This window comes from Rhipicephalus microplus, chromosome X (genome assembly GCF_043290135.1).
Source record: "Rhipicephalus microplus isolate Deutch F79 chromosome X, USDA_Rmic, whole genome shotgun sequence".
NCBI classification, from domain to species: Eukaryota; Metazoa; Arthropoda; class Arachnida; order Ixodida; family Ixodidae; genus Rhipicephalus; species Rhipicephalus microplus.
Genome location: NC_134710.1, coordinates 54,823,863 through 54,843,385, shown reverse-complemented (window position 1 = coordinate 54,843,385; position 19,523 = coordinate 54,823,863). Strand labels below are relative to the sequence as shown.

Here is a 19,523-nt window from a genome sequence, read left to right as displayed (position 1 = left end):
GTTAGAGGTATATATATAGTGATTTAAACACTTAAGTCTAAGAAGACCATAAAAGCGCGAAGAAGGACTAACCGGATGGCACAGGTTCTCATCCCCGTTCTCCGGACCTGAAAATTGTTAATTCATCATCATCATCATCATCATCATCATTACGCCTTGAGGAACCTGTTTCACGCCCATAATAAAGACTCGTGAAATGTCGCAGCGTATATACATACTGCAGAAATGTCGCTCGACCATTTCATTTCGACCACATTTTGTTTCATACTTTCGTAATTAACAACGCCCGATTCTCGTGCGTGCATTGTCTCAAGAAGTTCATAGTGCACATTTGACTCCTTTTCCGGCTAACATTCTATGATCTAACTTGTATCGTCACGTGCTTATCACATGCTTTACTTAATCGCACTGTCATTGGTAATTATTAATCATTATAGGTTATTTACCACAATGTGAGCCTTCGAAGCGCCCAAGATCTGTTGTGGTGTCTCCCACAAGCTCACATGTCAATCTTAGTGGGCACAAGAAGGCGCATCTGTCACCGTAAGCCCTGTGCCATAAAAATACTAGTTTGTGAACAGTTAATGAATGCTTGCATTTATCGGTTTCGAGCGCATTTCACTATACCTTCGAGGCATCTCTTTAATAGTCAGCAGCTAGTAAAGCTTAGCATTTTTCTCGTTACTTACCAGGGAGGCTTTCTTAGTGTTTTCACTAGTTACCTAACAAGTTACCTATGTGTCCAGATGATTCGTAGATTTCGCAATATTTTGTTCCGTGATTTCGACAGTCTCACACAAAATTTAAACAAGGCTCAATTTCCTTTGTAACATGTTAGCATCACAGTTTCGTTCTACGTTATGGCCCACATATATGCAAACAAGACGTTGCAAAATATTGCCCAAAATATTTGTGATTCCTCTAATTTATATGACTGCTAACCGGTGTGATTTGTGCTATCCCAAAGTTGGCACATAAATAGCCGCCCATCCACCGTAAAGGCAGGTGTAAAGGGAAACAGTCCCGATAAAGAAACAAAAGGGCGGGGATGCTGTAGCGTACTTGTGAATTCTTGAAACTCTTTGCGTGTGTGCTTGTTTGTGGTCCGTTCCTATCTATGTGTGAGTTGTTGTGTGTCCTAATCACATGAAGTAATTAGCGATTGGTTAGGGGAGGAGGACAATACGTTAGTGTTTCAGTTTTTATTTTAGTTCCCATATTCTTTTCTCGATTAATAAACCTGGTATGACAATGTATGCTGCACATATACACCAAACAGGCGCTAACCTTTTGATGCGTAACTATAATTCATTAGCGTCAGCATGGTTACTAAGTTGCAAGGGCTGTTACTAAAAACACAGCAAAAAACGAGCCGTCTGAGATGGTGATCTTCACTAGAAAACGAGTTGGGAAATTTCACTAGCCTGCATCTCGCTACTTCTATTTACTACGAGGTTATTTCTTTTTGTGGCAAATAAACGGTTATTATTTAGTTAGGGAAGGGGGGGGGGGTTACGCCGATTTTTTTGGTATAATCACGGTGTTGGCCACAGCCATTCTGAAAGGAGTTGGCATTTGTGAAGGCCACGCCAATCCACAGATGGCACAGAAGAATCTCATCCGTTTGATATGTTCCAGACGGAAGACGGAGTTGGAGATTAGTATAAAAGCTGTGTTCACGAGCGTGTGGAAAATCTGCCTACATGTGTCAACTTGAGATGCGAAGAAACGATTGTCCACCTTCTCTGGAAGTGCCCCTTGTTCAGTGCGCCAAGAAAAAAGCTCTGTGATTCGTTAGACAGATCTGATAATCTCCCTTTGTCGGAAGAAAGGCTCTTGAGGCACTGCTGGAGTTCGTCTCAGCACAGAAGGCGTCAAAAACGCTGTCACGCGCGCGCATGCGTCTCTCTCTCTCTCTCTCTCTCTCTCTCTCTCTCTCTCTCTCTCTCTCTCTCTCTCTCTCTCTCTCTCTCTCTCTCTCTATCTATCTATCTATCTATCTATCTATCTATCTATCTATCTATCTATCTATCTATCTCTCTCTCTCTCTCTTTCTTTCTCTCTTTCTTTCTTTCTTTCTTTATCTCTCTGTGTTTGTGTGAGTGTGTGTGAGAGTGTGTGTTATTATTTTTTTAAGGACAGCCTGGCTTGGAGACAGACTTCGGACAGTGTCGAAATCTACATCTTTTTTTTTTATTCCGTTGTTATTTTTGTGGCGTCTTCTTTCTGTTCTCTTTCATACTCTCTGTACCCCCTTTTTCCCAGCGCAGGGTGTAGCCAGCCGGCATAAGAACACGCTAACCTCCCTGTTTTTCCATCTCTTCCTTTCTTGCTTCCTTCCTAATCACGGTGGAAGATCTCACACCATGGTCCTAATGCAACTGCATGCTTTCTCAAGAGATCTAACTGGACCGCATGCCCATTCACACGGACAGTTTCACTAATTCGAACACTTTCACCTTAGTATAGGGTGTTCCCTTTGACACTGCCTCTTTGCAAATGAATTCCATTTCATTCAGTTGCGACATTGACAGTGTCGACAGCATCAGAACTCGGAACTTACGACTTCTGGTTTAGGCGCAATCAAGCACTAGCTCCATTAACTACCTACCCATTAGATTATTTTCCGTGATACGAAAGAAGTGCTACTATGCGTGCAGTTTGCACTACGTCATGTTACTATATACGAACATAAATAGTACGAAAAAAAATTGGCACATCCAACGTACAGTGGGAATCGATAATATGCAAAACACAAATGAGGAAGGATGATATGTCACTTTAAAATACGTACAACGGTACGAGGCGGACGTAAATTATACCGTACAATAAATGTCATGATTATCATGTTTGGACGTGTCATTTACTTTCGTCGTCTATTCACGCGAGCTCCCCATATACAAAATTTTGTATATGGGGAGCTAGTGAAACGGCCGCGAGCATGCTATGAGCGCAGCATGTAATGATATTTTACATGAGACGCATATCGTAAGTGTCATGTTTGAACGTGTCATTCACCTTCGTCCTTTATTCACGTCACCTCCACATATACCAAATTTGGTATATGTGGAGCTAGCGAAACGGCCGCGATCGTATCATGAGTGTGGTATGCTGTCATGTTCTTACATGACACACGTGTCATGATTATAATGTTTGCACCGGTCATATACTTTCGTCATCCATTGACTTCACGTAACACCAAATTTGGTACATGTGAAGCTAGTGAAACGACCGCGACTGCACTATGAGTGTTGCATGTAGGCATGTCTTACATGACATGCATCTCATGATTATCATGGTTGGACGTGTCATTTACCTTCATCATCCGTTCGCGTCGCGCAATACCAAATTTAGTATATGTGAAAATAGCGAAACGGCCACGAGCGCATCTTGAGCGTGACATGTAGTCATGTTCTTAGATGACATGCATCTCATGATTATCATGTTTGCACCAGTCAAACACCTTCGTCATCCATTCATGTCCCGTAATGCGAAATTTGGTATGCGTGAAGTAAGCGAAATGACCACGTGCGCACCAAATGTGGGCCGTGTCGTCATGATTTACATGACATGCATATCATGATTTTCAAGTTAGCATCTGGCACTTATCTTCGCCATGCAGTTATGTCATGCCAAGGCAGTTTTCCAATATGTCTGAACGAAAACACCACAAGAGCAGCAATACCATGAATGTAAATGAGGACATTCATGACGTACATGTCACGCATTTCATGTTATGACTGGTCACTTATGCTCTTCATACAGTCGTGTTATGCCTTACCAATTTTGGTATCGATACCACTATCGAAACGACCAGGAGAGCTAAAAGTCGTAGACGGCTAGATAGATAGATAGATAGATAGATAGATAGATAGATAGATAGATAGATAGATAGATAGATAGATAGATAGATAGATAGATAGATAGATAGATAGATAGATAGATAGATAGATAGATAGATAGATACATAGATAGATAGATAGATAGATAGATAGATAGATAGATAGATAGATAGATAGATAGATAGATAGACACGTAGGTAGGTAGGTAGGTAGGTAGATAGATAGATAGATAGATAGATAGATAGATAGATAGATAGATAGATAGATAGATAGATAGATAGACAGGTAGATAGATAGATAGATAGATAGATAGATAGATAGATAGATAGATAGATAGATAGATAGATAGATAGATAGATAGATAGATAGATAGCTGGATAGATAGATAGATAGATAGATAGATAGATAGATAGATAGATAGATAGATAGATAGATAGATAGATAGATAGATAGATAGATAGATAGATAGATAGATAGATAGATAGATAGATAGATAGATAGATAGATAGATAGATAAACAGGTAGATAGATAGATAGATAGATAGATAGATAGATAGATAGATAGATAGATAGATAGATAGATAGATAGATAGATAGATAGATAGATAGATAGCTGGATAGATAGATAGATAGATAGCTGGATAGATAGATAGATAGATAGATAGATAGATAGATAGATAGATAGATAGATAGATAGATAGATAGATAGATAGATAGATAGATAGATAGATAGATAGATAGATAGATCGCAAAGAAATGCTTCGCATTAATTAAGGCACATGGCACGCCAAGCGTTCGGGAAGGGGTTAAGCATTCTATTTCAACAGTTACCTTGCTACTGCAGAAATGTCGCCGACGGCAGCGCAGCTATGGACTCCCCTCACGACATTACACGAATATATTGGTTTAACATATAACATATTAGTGCAATACAGCAGTAGGGTTTCACGAATTCCCGCTTGTATTCTCTTGACCATAATTTGTGTTTTTGTAAGTACCCTTCCCCCTCCCCGCCGTTCCTTTATCCCAGGCGCTATCTGCCAATGGATGTGTCATTTTCATGGTCGTTGTCATTCCGCCTCCACCAGTGTCATGACTGCCACCAATTTCGTGTCATCGTTCTTTCTTCACAAAACTGAAAAACTTAGCACAAGGAATATCAGGATTGAGAACATTGCGGATAGTCGGCCGAGTCGACTGACGTAGCCAGGTGGAAAGACAGCATAGGGGGGGGGGGGGGGGGAGTTTTACACTTTTACTTAATTTGTTTCTATTTCAAGTGTGTATATACTGCATGCACACATATTAACAAACGCATCAAGAGATTTCTGGGTATGTTAGTACTTTAAATGTTTTTTTACATAAATATTGCCTCTTACGAACTGTACTTCACGGGGAATAACGGCCTACTCTCAATACCTCAATGTTCATCAGTTGAAAGTGGGGTATCTTTAATGTTCAGGACTTGATATAAGAGGACCATACAAATATTAACATCTAACAACAGAACTTCATTGAAATGTTCCATCGTGCGGTCCACGCGAACTTTCTGTGCACACCGTACCCCAAGCAGGGAAAGAAAGAACATCCATCCTGGGGAATGGTGACAACGAGTCTCGTGACTGGGGAACAGCGGGGAACTTTGGTGCTGCCTCGGGAAACGAAGCCGTCTGCTCGGTGAGTGCAATCGCTAGTTATCTAATACCTCACCCTGTATGTGGTATATCGGCGTGCTAGAATGTTGTCGACTTCACTCGAGACGTCTGTGTGCCGTGCGGGCGAACGTCCATAGAACGCTTTACTGCATGAAGCGCGCGGTTCACGTCGGTTCGGTGCTTAGGCTTAGGCGATTCGTCGACCTCGGCGGCGCTCTGCGACAAGCCGTGCTCCCCGCTGAACCCGTTGGTCGTTGCGCGCTGCTTAGTTGCGCCAACCCGGCTTGTTTCGGAGCGTGCGCTGTAGTGGTCGCACTGCTAACATCTGGATATTGAATGAGCTGTACAAATACTCGTCGTTCGAGGGGCATTCAAACAACTTTTGACGTACGGCAATCCGACGACGGGTCAACTTGCGCGCCACTCGCGTAACCGGCGCCTGACCAGTAAAAGCTTTACGATGCCTGCGATCTTACTGTCGACTCTACCGCGCATACTATCAACATTTTACTCACAGTTGTCGTTGTCATTTCAGTTGACGTATAGAGCATAGAAAGTTTATTTGCTTCAATAATATGTGGTCATCACAGAGGACTTATTTTTATGATAGACGTACGGGGGGGGGGGGGGGACCTTCAGTTAGCCTTTTGCTATAGGTCCGACAAGTGTTTGTTACCTGTACATAGATTATGAAAAAAAAACACATTCATTCATTGATTCATTTTTGGTACATCAGCAAACATGGTGTGCTTTTTAATCAAATTAAGAAGAATAAACGATGCTATCAAATGACATCTGCAAGGCACCGAGGTCGTTCTTTTTTTTTTTTGTAATAAGCTTTCGTTTGTGGAAAGGCAAATGTTGCAAATTAGATTAGTCGAGTACCAATAATTACCTTAAAGAAAGCAAGCTGGTTTATAAGACAAAAAAAAGAAATGACAAAGCTTTAATTAAATGGCGGCCGCCGGGAGGCATGAAACAGCGAAGCTGAACGAAGTCTCATCTGGTTGCGTCTGTTTCTGTGCCTTAGATAGGAGATGATAGGATACGTTACTTCTCAGCGCGTATAGGTTCGAGTTAAACCACAGACACAGACACTGATGTCCAAACTGCAGAAACTCGCGCTGAGACCAAGCGCTGGCAACTACCATAGATGCACGGGCTAGCCGTCGTTCGCGTAAGCCTTCCACAACTTCGGGTTCAGCCGCTGTTTTTCGCGTTCCCTAGTGTTCTCTTTTCGTATATATATACGCACCGCTGAAGCACTCCCTACAGATGCTTCAGCGAAGCTGAAACGTGCGGTCATGATGTTTACTGGGTTAACACCTACAATTTATTAAAGCTTTTCCCAATGAATGGTTACGTCTATCTAGAAATTCTAATTGGTGTTTCCCATCCGTATGTTGCCTTCTTCATTTTGAGTGCGCCAGTGGTGAGTAGTCGGTTTATAGGGCACGTACCTGTTAATGATGATGATGTTTCTGTACACGTATACGCACCAAAGTTTTTTTATTTTTTACGGTTACCTTAAGCAACTTCGCTGCTGAAAATGTTAATTTATATATGGCACTGAACGTTACATTGAAAATCGACATGTTAATTTAACATTTGAACTATAGCCCCGCCGTGGTGGTCTAGTGCCTAAGGTACTCGGCCGCTGACCCGCAGGTCGCGGGCTTGAATCCCGGCTGCTGCGGCTGCATTTCCGATGGAGGAGGAAATGTTGTAGGCCCGTGTGCTCAGATTTGGGTGCACGTTAAAGAACATCAGGTGGTCGAAATTTCCGGAGCCCTCCACTACGGCGTCTCTCATAATCATATGGTGGTTTTGGGACGTTGAACCCCACATATCAATCAACATTTCAACTTTAAAATTACGCGCAAGATGGTGCCATAGGAAGTGCTATCATCTATTGAAGGTGACTTGACATCTACTCAAGGGGACTTGAAACGCGGTGATAGTGGGGATGTTGGTCATGGTAATAATGATAATGGCATTGTATACTGGGTACCAGCAAGAAAATAGATTGTCGGCAAGCAGCAACTGCCACTTCATAAATGTAATCTCCGCTGACAGCTGGAGGTCGTCAAATATCTGCAAAAACAGAAAGCAATACTGTAACCTTAGGTATTGCGTAACATGCATGAACGATGTGACACATTGGTGCACGCATGTGACACAAATAAGCACCAACTATGTGCGCGTGTAATTGCCCCGTGGACTAGAGGTTAATTAGGCATAAACCTATACACACGCCGCGACTTCGTTACCGGGCTAAGGAACGTGCGTGGGCGTTCAAGATTTTCGTGTGGTGAGTCCACTTTCTCGAGGTCGATCTATATAGTATGATAAAGCGCTGACGAGTACTTCATTTCATGAAATGTCCTAATAATTGGGTACCGTTCTGTATTATTATTTTATTTTTTGCTGCAGAACTTTGTGATATGGAGTAGCCGAGGCAATAGGCACCTCAACCTCTCCACAGCAAAACAGTTAAAACAGAACAGAACAGACAGAGCAGGCTCATCCCATGTCTGCTTTCTAATCGCGTGCACCAATATGGGAGGGAAAACCCACACTCTCGTAATATCTGTTTTTTTGCGTTAGCACTTTCATGAGCCCACTAGCTGTATACACATGTCGCACACTCTACCTCATGGTGATGCCACGTCATTTTACGTAAGCGACAGAGTGCTCGAGTTGACATAGCTTGAAGTAGCTGAGCGAAGGTTGCATAAATTCATTACATTGTGAGGAATGCTGGACGCGGATATTCTTCCGTTTGAAGGAAGCCATTGAAGTGATTTCGATGAAGTTTGTCATTTTGAGTGACGATGATTAGGACTATCTTATTGACCAACCCTTTTGAAATAGGCGACTTCGTACCCTTTCACGCGTAGAAGAACATGCGGTAGTACAGCGGACTCTTCTTCTTCGACCTCGGGAACTGTTTTGTATACCTTCCGGTGGTTAAGGTGCCATCCTTGAGTGGAAGCTTTCTCTGTGGACGCACACTGTGATCGAGCAAGTCGACACCACGCGGCACACAGCCGTTATTTTCGCTCTCCTGCAGTGATCGTGACGCGACGATCCGCTGGCGAGTTAGTAAACCATGAACTGTGCTTGTTAACTTCCACTACATATGTCGGCGCGAGCTGCAACGCCTGACGTGGTTGCGCTCTGAGTTTTTTTGTGTGACGAGTCCCTTGGGAGGTTCTCTGTACTGCCACATGAACTTTTTTTTTAATACGCACAAAAAGGGGCCGGATGCTTTTTTTTTTTACCTTAGACAGGAAATGATCAGTGAGCCTGTGAAAAATTGGGAATTAAGCTACGAAGCTTTTTAGTAGGCAAGAGTGCAGTATTGTTTTAAAGACGAAGTAAAGACAGCCTAGATGTTTTATTTGCCAAGACACGCATTTATTTTCTCACAACGTGTCACTGCCTCCGAAAAAAGCACTTCGCAAGAAGTGGTACCAGATTCCTTGAAAGTAAACAACAAAGAAAAACAAATGGGCGATCTATTTTTGGTGTGTGGTTCCGATGACGTTGTACGCCACCTAACCAACCACACGAACCTTGTGAAGCTCGAAGGTCTTTTCGTGGATGTGAAATACCTATTTGATTATCTCCCTCCCGTTTGGTTGTGCGGGAAGAGGAAATCGACAAGCATGGTCTTGTGGCCTTTCAAAATAATGCATGTACCAGTGCCAATTTTTTTTTTTTAGAATTGTTGAACGTGCACTTGACGTCTACTTAGGCAATCTAGGGCAAAGGAACATAGCCGCAGCAACGGGGTATATATTCTTGGTTTCTCGATAGCGTCGGTCTACTTGGTCACCCCCCCCCCGCCCCCCCCCTTTTTTTTTGGTGGAACGAGATAGGGATCTTGTAGGCCGGTTGAATGGGCGAAGTATATATATGCTTTTAGATATATATGCTGACGACTTCTTAGTTCAATTCAATTGAATTAAATTTATTTGCCATCTTACAAACACATATGAAGGGGTTGTAGGTACCAGCTGCTTAAGGGCATCTTGACGAGCCTACAAACATAATGTACAACAGGGAGGCAGCTGTACAAATTACACAATTCAGAACATGTGCATTACATAATTACACTAGGGTCACCAGAGAACACGCGAATCAGCCCTATGTACATATAAGTAAACTTAAACTCAAGCCATTATATCTAAATACTTAGCCTCAAATTGTTGCGAAGGGTAAACAAATCAACGTCAGTCAGAGAGTATCTGCTCAGCAAAAACGGAAGAGTATAATGAAGGTGTTCAATTTCGATAATGTAATAATAATTATTGGGGTTTAACGTCCCAAAACCACCATATGAATATGAGAGACGCCGTGGTGGAGGACTCCGGAAATTTCGACCGCCTGGGGTTCATTAACGTGCACCTAAATAAGCACACAGGCTTCAAGCATTTTCACCTGCATTGAAAATGCGGCGGCGGTGGCCGAGATTCGATCTTGCGACCTGCAGATCAACTGCCGAGTGCCTTAGCCACTAGTTGGAACGATGCATTTTTAGCCATGTCTTGTTTGTTATACCACTGATTTGTTCCTTTGCTCCGCTATTTATTTTTCTGAGGTTACGTATATTCTTCCTTAATTCCGATTGAAAGAGAACATTAAGGCGATATTCATAAATGTTGTGTATTTTTATCACTACAGAATGACTAATTAAAGGTGCAGTAGGACATTGGTATAATGAGTTATATGTGTGTCAGGAATATCTTTTCTGGAATAAGTGAAGGCGTTCAATGTTATTGAACGTCGTAGTACTCCAACCTATCTGGCAATAATTTCAGTGTGAGTTGAAAATTGAGTTATATATCAGCATATTAGTTTGTATGGGAAGGATATTTTGAATGTCCTATAGCACCAGTAATTTTAGTTCTTCTTGAGGACCTAATTAACAACTGTGACTTCACTGTAGCGGTGCAATGTATACTTGATGTTTATAAAGGTGTTTTTCGTCTTTTGACCCTTTCGCATGAACTTCCACAAGAAATTAACTTTCGGATTTTAGACCTCCGCTTTCTCTTTTCAAGACATCACGTGTGCTGGATGTATGTACCCACACATGGTGAATAAGTCATTGCTGGCAGTTGGTCTCGCACACTCCCAGCTTCTCAAGAGAAGCGCCATGGTTTCTTGAGTTTCATCAATGCCTTGAGGAAGTGATGCGCCCACAACACATGAGAAAGCTGTCAGTATCGAGTTTGCCGCCTCACTGCAGGTGAATATGAGTTAATTTTGTCAATTAGTGTACAGTCATACTTAAAAAAGTAAAATGTGTTGGTGACCCACAAGGAAAAAATACGGAGTCGTGAAGCCGTGAAAATATATGAAGAAGGTTGCTCATTCGTATTTATATAAAATTTCGCATTGCTTTAAGAAGGTTTGGCACGACACAAATGTTGCTGTAGTTTTTTGCGGCACCTATAGGAAGCTTAACTCACAGTGCAGACAAACTAGCACAGGTTTCAAAGAAAAAAAGCCCAATGCAATACCAAGTACAGAGAGCGCTGCACATAATGTGTGTTGTATGCCAGATAGCTACTATCTCCCGTTGTGAAATTTCAGATGCATCCGCAACCGGCTTAGAGAATACTATATACGATTATCAATTCAGTTATCGATTATCGATCGAATATCAATTTTTGATAGAGTCAACAGTAAATTATTTCCTCATCTCTACGCAAACTTGATTACGCTTTTGTTTAACTTGCGCCCGCAAATTAAACAAATGTATTGGTTGCGTTGTTTAATTAATACACACATATAATGAAGTTGCTAAATGGAGATCAGCTTACTGAGTAGCTTGTATACGTCAGAAACTTCTCTCAGTCGCGTGACTTGATACTGACGGCAAAGTAGCAAAGGAACTACCCTGCTCGAGGTGAGCGCTTAAGAGTGTCGTGTTCGTCATAACGGCAGCCTAATTCCACGACGCCATTCATTGTTTAAAATTAGTGCGGGGTTTACGAGACTGACCGAATGATATACAAATTTATTTGCTTGCAACTAAACAAAGAACACCTATATATGACCATTTAACAAAGGCATATTCGTATTTCATTATTGGGAAGTATCTGGCACCGCTTGTCTATTTCTTACGTTCGATGAAAAAAACGCTGCCACACCTGCTCTATCTCATAAACGATGACTCGTACGCAAAGAACTGTTCGTACAAATTCAAGCAAATATGGATGATGCAGAATACACTATTAATAAAGCCTCCCCCCTCCCTGACCTACCTTCAGTCTTGTACCGAAATGTTATTGGCATCAACCCTGACATTGAATGTTTTTTTTTTTATTCACTCATCATACTCACTGACCTGAGTGACACGATAATAATCGCCATTTCGGTGGTACTTTATTATCGGCCAAGATGCCGAATCTTTTTTTTTTTACAGACAATCTCCGCATAGCAACAGGTAAGGGAACCCACTTTTCATTCAAATGGAGTCAGAAAGGAAATATACCGCACTGCGGTGTATCCATAAATCATCTGCCACATTCCGAACAAAACGTGAATGTGCCCACACTGATCTGCCGGCAGAAACAATGCGCACAAGTCAAGGTATCGATCGCGATCGTAGTATCCCCTTGTTTTTCAAGGGTGCACCGCTATTGATCCAAGATAGAAGGTCAAGGTTGAAAGTGTGGCTGAAACCAGCGGTGAGCGAAATGAAAGGGGGCCCCCAGTATACCGTCAAAGGACTGCACCGAGCTCCTAGAAACAGCGCCGCGGTGTTTGCCCGTCTCGTGGCGTGGACGTTGCGTCATTCGACAGCGGTATCGTTGCACTGACTTGGACCGCCTACATCGTCGGAAACGACTACTTATGATCAGGCAACACATGGAATGGGCTGCTGAATTTCGGCGCAAACATGGCGCACGTTGTTGAAAGGCGGGCGCCGACAAGACGTTGATTGATTGATATGTGGGGTTTAACGTCCCAAAACTACTATATGATTATGAGAGACGCCGTAGTGGAGGGCTCCGGAAATTTTGACCACCTGGGGTTCTTTAACGTGCACCCAAATCTGAGCACACGGGCCTACAACATTTCCGCCTCCATCGGAAATGCAGCCGCCGCAGCCGGGATTCGAACCCGCGACCTGCGGGTCAGCAGCCAAGTACCTTAGCCACTAGACCACCGCGGCGGGCGCCGACAAGACGTTCGCCGATGGCCCAGCGGCATACGCAGCTGCGTTCTGACGTTCGAGCAGTCTAGTCTTCCACGTACAGTGCTTAATTTCACGAATAACTGGGTCTATCTTGTGTGTCTGCATACACTGTACATCGAGTGACAGAAAGATGCCCGACCCACAGCATAGGTGGTGACCCAATCATAAACTTTAGCAAAAGTTTGTTCACTTGCTGTGCTTTCTTTATCATCTCGCGCAGTTTAGTCAGTATATACAGCCACGTCTCTGTCGTCTATACCTTTTAGGTCTCTATTGTATTGTTTCTGAGCCCTGTCAGCTTCAACGCACTAGACGTGGGCGTGGACGCAGTACTCGGTCGTAGACGTATGAAACGTGCCACTCGCGAAGGGTTGGATCGGAAAACGAAAAAAAAAATCCGCTAAGGGTCGTGAACATCCATCCCTACTAGTGGGCGAGCATGGTGCCCAGGCAATAGAAAATTCACTGCTTTGCTCAAAAAAAGCTTGTGTCATTAGGCGAAGCACAGTGGGTTAATTAAATGACGCGGATAGCCTAAAGTCACTGAGCTTGAATACACTGCCATGAATAATAAGGGAGATTTTTCTCGCCTGTGAGAGTTAATCTTCGATGGTACCGCGCAGACTATGATGGGAAGATGGTGATGCGCCAAGGGGCGGTGGTCGATGGAGAATACGCGCCGGATGTGGCCCGCCCTGTCGGCTGCAGTCCTCGTTCGCGCTTTACGACGCTCTCGAAAGTGCACCGGACCTAGTGGTAACTGCGTCAGTGGGCGCTGTCTGTCGCGATGGACGCCTCGCCGAGAGGCCACTGGGATACGGGTCTTTCGAGAGAGGGGAGCCAAGAACATCTGGGCATTTAGGACCGCCCGGCTCAACACTGCCAATAGACTGCTGCGAGTGGCGGTCAGCAAAGTGACAGTGAATGTACCGGAAGCATGGTATTGAAATAAAAAAAGAAAAAAAGACTAGGGTCGCTTTAGATGTCGTTTGTATTACGCCATTGTTCTTCCGCAACCATTATGGCGGCGGCACCGATAGTGTGGGGCAGTTATGTGTTATGCGTATAGTACGTTGCTTGGTATACTGTATATCGCTATGACATTCTTCTGCTGAACGCGTCTTCACTTCTTCGGTGTACTACAGCGGCAAACGCGTTCTGAAATGACACAGCAAGCTGGAAGACACCCAGTAGCATAGGTTCAAAGTAGCAATAATAATTGACAACACGAACTACAACGTTCGGATTGGATAGTTTTCACGAATTGTACAGACGCAAGCAAAGGCTTAAACTTGGGCGATTTGGTAAGAATCCGTTAAGAAAGCGTTTACAGCGCACACGTGATAATGAAATGGGACTGTCTTTGCCTTTTCTTTAGCATGGGCGCGCTGTAAGTGTTCTTCTCTAATGGATGCGTTGTCGTGGTTCTCATTCAATCATACCCATGAGCTGTACATGAATCGAACTAAATTAATACATCATCTCAATGATTTGTTACTTGCACTGCAGTCTGTTGTTGTACCAGACAGTCTTCATGCGTGCCGGAGGTTATGCCATGTCCGAATATAGGGAAACAGCCGCGCGCTTTGCGGCTTAACTCGTGGTCATCATGCGTATACGTTCGTTGCACATTGCGCTGGTTTTTTCCCAGCCTATATTATTCACGCACCCATGTTCTCAGCTTTGAAAATTCAGGGTTTTCCACAAGAGAACAGAATATAATAACTTTCTTCACGCTTTGTTATTTCGGTCTGCTGCCTGTTTTTCTGTTTCCACTGACGCTGTATAGTCTCGTACATACAGTACATCTCATATCGGGTATTTTCAGTTCTAGTTTAGCTGCAAGATATCTCGTAGTACGTCGCGTACGTATTGAGAGACGAGAGTAGGTGTGGTAATTCTTGCGATCACTACTAAACCTTATCCGTCGCAGTGGCTCTGTATACAAACAATGACGGTGTTCGGCGAAAAACGCTGCTTCGATTCTGGCCGTGGCGGTGCCGTTTTGGTGGCGGTGAATCGCTGAGAACCGGGTAGTGTTCGATGTCAGTGCAGCTTGAAGAACGCCAAATGGTGGAGATCATGTGGAGCTCTACACTACTACGGCGTGTCCTTTGGGATGTTGATACCCATTAGCCAAAACCAACCCAACTCGCTCCTGAGGTCAAGCTTTGGACCGTTCTACTCCGCTTGCGCAGGATCTCTTAGTATATTTTTTTCCTTCCTGCGAGCCCTTTTGTGCTAAGGCACTGCGGGAAAAAACAGAGCGAACGATATCCAGACTTTTCAATGTTCAACTTTATAATTATTATTATTATTATTATTATTATTATTATTATTATTATTATTATTATTATTATTATTATTATTATTATTATTATTATTATTATTATTATTATTATTATTATTCGCGGTCATCTTTGGTCAAGGACCCAAGTTGTGAAAAGGTGTTCATGGTGCATACAGGGTGCCTTGCACCCATTTACAAAGCATAACAATGCTGCATTCGCGTCTTGCCGGTGCCCTGAAGGTAACAATAACGGGTCTTCTTGCAAAGCTAATGGCGTATAACGGGCGCTGGCTTTCTGTGTGGACATATTTACATAAAGCAACCTTCTCTGATCCCTAAGAAGTTATTGGCGGATAACTGAAGGACGAAGCTATTTTACAGTGGTATATCGACACAGTGGAAGATCTCTGAGTCGGTCTCACAATTATTTTGTGGCATCATGAAAATGCCGAACCATTTGCCTTTCTTCTTTCTCTTTCCTTGCAATGTGCTTGAAATGGATATCTTGCATCAGCTCAAAGCAGATCGTCGGTCATTGGGGCACCGCGTCAACCTACGCAGACCCGTTTCTTCTGAAATCGAGGTACGCCATTTCATTGTATGAATGTTGGTGCGAGGTTATTTTGTAGTGTTTCTCAAGGGACACATACTTATCAAAGCAGCTGGAATATTGCGCAAGACGATAGGGTCAAACTCTCGTTTACAGTAGTAAACGCAGGTTTTCAGTTGGTCAACAGGCATAGCGTTGAAAACAAGCACGTCATTAACGCAACTGGCGTCATAACTTACGGGCCTGTCAAGTGCAGCACGGAGCAGTAGCGTCCTTGAGGAAGAGGGACAGAAGGCTAAAAAACCTAAGTGAGCAAGGCCTCGCCGGCCTGGGTCCAAAGTATTACATTATTAATCATATTTTCACCAATAAGCCTATGAGCCATCTGCCGGAATATTGAGCCTACAAATCGAGAAACTTTATATAGCGTCTGGAAAAATGAACTAAATCGGCTGGTTAATACTAAGGAATACGTAATCATGATGAATCTGCACTGCAAAGCCCTTGATGAGCTGAAAGGTGTAAAAATGTTTATTTATTTATTTATTTATTTATTTATTTATTTATTATTTATTCAGTGAAAGGCGATACATACAAAACCTAACAGCAACGTACAAAAAACGATGAACAGCAACAATGTTTGTACATTAATGTTATTGCAGTCGACAGTAAACAAACAACAACCATGGATAAGTACCGCAGCGTTATTGCGCAGCCTCACAACATGTTTTACAAGGAAAATTCCATTCGTGTATATTCCTTGGAAAAAAATAATGTAGAAGAGTTCACTACTACGTCCAAAGTATGGCGTTACAATGCATTCATTTTCTTGGTGATGCCGGATAGGTCAGCTAGTTCTAGGTGATAATGATGGTGATGAGTGTGGACTCACTGATTGTTCTAAAGTTGACCAACAAATTCCAGCCTAAATTGGTACTTTAGTAGTTGTAACAGTCATATTTCACCAGCTTCAATTAAGATAGGGGGTTATTTTAACGCGGATTTATTTTTCTACTTTTCTAACGGCCTTGTTTTGGATATGTTCAAGACTATAAACGTTACATTTAGTACATTGATTTGACACAACGCTTGCATATTCTAGTTTGGGGCTTCCAGCAGTAGTATAACGGAGGAATTTAACATTATTGGGAATGATTTTAAGCGTATGTTTTAGTAAACAGGTTTTCGGAGGACATGTAGATGAGCAAACGTTACCAATATGAAAATTTTGAAAATTCGAGACAGTTTGGTGATATATGTCACAAGGAGGTTGTAAAAAATCACCTGTTGTACTGGAGGTGGTAAGGGCCCCAGAAGGTGAACATACAAAAACGCCATATTTTTTTGTGGGTAGCTGGAAGGCCAACGCATTTGCTCGTGCTTAATTCATCCCCCCCCCCCCCCCGCCCTGTTTACAACAGTTCTCAAAGTTGTTCTATCTGCTTTGGATGTTATTGTAATGATCAGTGTCATTCATTTAAATCATTAGTGCCAGTCTAAACGAAACGCATTCATTATCGAATAATTTAATTTCTACACCAGGGCTGACAACACCAACCATACCGTTAATATTCGAAAGGAAGGGCAATGGACGCCCTGCGGTACACCTGGTATGATCGCAAGACATTCCGTGCGTTGAACGCCTACATTTAAGCATACTTCGGGATTAGTTAAATTGGCTGAAATCCAGCAAACAGAACATTTCCGGGATGTCTATGTTTCACATGTGGAATACGTCGAGCGACTTAAAGAAATCTTTTTGTTTGTTTTTTTTGGGGGGGGGGGGGGGGGAGGATATATATCGGACCATTTATCAAGGCCTATTTCAATACAGTGATACATTGTGACAAGCTACGTCACGGTGCACTATCCTTTCTAAGCCTGTTGGTGCAAGTTTAGGCGCATGGACTAATAGCTAAGAGTGCAAAATATCAGTGCCATGGAAAACGCCTTGTTTTTGTACGTTGGCAGTTGCAATGTTGCGATTAACTCGTTTGGAACCTAGGAGAAAATACAAGTTTTAGATACGATGTGTCACCAACGCAAGCATCTCAGGTTGCACCGCATGGCATCTGAAGGCTTATACAAACCAAAGAAAAGTATATTTTCAGAGAGAGAGAGAGAGAGAAACTGAATCAAACTTTCGAGTACCGTGTAGAGACTGCACTCTGATGGCAAAGAACCTTTATTAAATGTTGTTCTCATTCGATTAAACATGAAAAGTTTCAAACGTCTCCACACCATGCCCCAATCACAAATAACAATTCCCCCGTCTAACTTTATGGTGTCTACGCAGCAGCTATCCAGGCTTTCCACGATCCTCTCCTTTCCGTCCACGTTTGTTTGTCAGACATACGAGTGGAGTCATACTTGTTGGCGCCGTTACATGTTTGCGACCTTTCCTCCGTACAGAAACAGAAAGAATGGGAATGCTGCTGAATGGAAGCGGACCCCGTGGCCTTAGGTTCAGTACAGTGGGCGGTTTCTTTCGGCATCGAGAAGTGAACACTTCACCGCATATTTTGCGACAAGTGGTAGCACGACCACGGCGAACGTGCAAGCGACCACAGTAAGAGTACACGCGCAATATATTCGCATTACTCTGCGACGACGATAAATCTCGCCGCTGAGAGGTCGCACTGGCCGAGGGCACCAGGCGACGTTTCGGAAGAGGCCGCGGATCGGCACACTTTCGGTGCTGAAGTGTGCCAGAAACGGCCGTCGTGGTGTGTGTGACGGGTGGCCGAAGGGTGCATACTTGGCCAAGACGGCGGCTATGGCTAATAGAGTGTTCGCTTTCGCGTCGCTAGATGGGTATAGTGTTCCTGGCCAGAAGGAGACATCCCCCGAGCGCGTAAAGGCGCGTAATCTGGGCCTGTATTCGCAAAAGCATCCTGCGCTGAAAATCTTCGTAAAACAACATTTCATCCAATCCTTATGCTGGACTCGTCATTAGAGAAGCCGGCTGAATAAGAAAGGGCACTTACGAAAGAAAACATTTTTTGTGAATATACGGCCTTTGCACTTTCACACGTGCATGCACAAGGTTGTTGTGCTGTCCCACGCACGCGCTGTTCGCTTGCCTTCGCAGTCGGGATAGTCGTGGGCTGCGCTAGTTGACTATATCGTCTTCGACGGTATCCGAGAGCGTGAGCATTGAAGCAGCCTTTAAAAAAAAGCTGAAGAATATATGCTATGGGGCGCAGTAAGTTTCATTGTTTCAGTATTGGAAACCTACTTTGGAAGCGCTGGAAGGGTTTATTTCGGATAAGTTTGCTAAAAAAAATTGCTACATCATCGCGAGGAACTGTGCTGCAGCCAGTAATTTCGTATTATGTTGCTTCCGTCGTTTGCATACCAGGCGTCACAGAGACAGCTGACAGAGTTGTACGGAGGCGCTCTTTATCCATCACGTGGCCCTTATGAAACACCACACGTGACCAGAGTTGTACGGAATGCCTTATAACTGAGACCAAAACCGTAGACTTTAATAGGCCTTGAGCTGCCCCTAAATCGAGCCGGAGTATTTCGTTTTCATTCTTTAGAGTTGCCTCGTCATCAGACCTGAATGACAAAGGGGTTAACTCAACTGAGCAGACCAGAAGCCTTCCCGTTGTATCGCCTTCATGCACACGAGTCATTCCCTAAAACTCGAATGCCTCTGGTATAGATCGGACTCGCCGCGCCACCATCATGTGCAACTTGCAAGGCTGCATGGTAACATGTTCACTTTGTGAGATTGTACAAGACTTATTACAGAGTGCAAATGTCTTTTGGGTACACTTCAGCGTCTCTAGCTTTCCGAACGCCAGAGGAAGCGGCATGCGTGCAGGGTGTTTCCACGTGGACAAACATTCAGGAATGAAATGCCTCGGTACCCCGTGAAGTGAACCAGGCCTATGACTGCCAACGGAAAATTGGTATGCTTATACGCATAGGGACATATGGTTTGAGAGATTTTGCTGCCAGG

At 43.3% G+C, this 19,523-nt stretch overlaps 1 protein-coding gene across 1 annotated transcript in view; it reads left to right on the top strand.

The window, feature by feature from the left end:
• Positions 1-5,502: 5,502 nt before the first annotated feature.
• The window catches only part of Eip75B (Ecdysone-induced protein 75B), a 92,329-nt gene continuing 78,308 nt past the window's right edge, over positions 5,503-19,523 (top strand). The window contains exon 1 of the mRNA XM_075876660.1: positions 5,503-5,519. The gene's annotated coding sequence lies outside the window, so the exon portion shown is untranslated. The remainder of the gene's footprint in view (positions 5,520-19,523) is intronic.